We start from the raw sequence: 666 nt of genomic DNA, 5'->3' as shown, positions 1-666 counted from the left end.
CTCGGGACGCTGTGCCCCGGGAGCCGGCGTGGCCTGCCGGGTGCCTGGAGGGTGGGCAGTTCACCCCCAAAGCAGGGCCTGTCCCCGCCGCCGTGGGGCAGAGACCCGGGCAGCTCCATCTCGGGGAAGGGTCAAGGCCCCGCCAGCTCCTGGAGGTGCCCCCGGGAGCGCGGGGTGCCAGCTGGCGTACCCTGCGCCTGGAGTGTGTGTGTGTGTGTGTCCCGAAATACTGATTTATTAAATAATTAGGTGCCTTGGAGGATATTTCGGTATCCCTTTTGGCGGCAGGCCGGCTGTGAGGTGTGAAAAGGTGGAGGGATTGCCCCGGGCCTGGGGGTGCTGGAGGAGCCAGGGCCGCGGCTCTGGGCGCTGCCCCCGAGGCCATCCCCTCTCACGGCAGGGGCGGCTCCAAACATCACCAAGTGCTTGAACTGTTTGTTGTTCACAGGGCAGCAGGATTTTGTAAGGTTTTTAAGAGCTGTTCTGCTCTGAAAAATTGTGGAAATGCCTCTTGACAGATTTCTTATTTCTCCATGCTTCCAGTATCAAAGTTTGGCCTCTTTGGTTATGAAGGGATTTTCTTTATTTTCTAATTGACAGTGCCATAAATGCTAACTGGGCTGTAAGAACTGACTGATTTCTTCAGAAGTGTGTGATTGCTGGAGA

This window comes from Chaetura pelagica, unplaced genomic scaffold (genome assembly GCF_000747805.2).
Source record: "Chaetura pelagica isolate M959 unplaced genomic scaffold, ChaPel_1.0 scaffold664, whole genome shotgun sequence".
Classification (NCBI taxonomy): Eukaryota; Metazoa; Chordata; class Aves; order Apodiformes; family Apodidae; genus Chaetura; species Chaetura pelagica.
The sequence above is the reverse complement of the archived record's forward strand: the minus strand, read 5'-3'. Positions refer to the sequence as shown.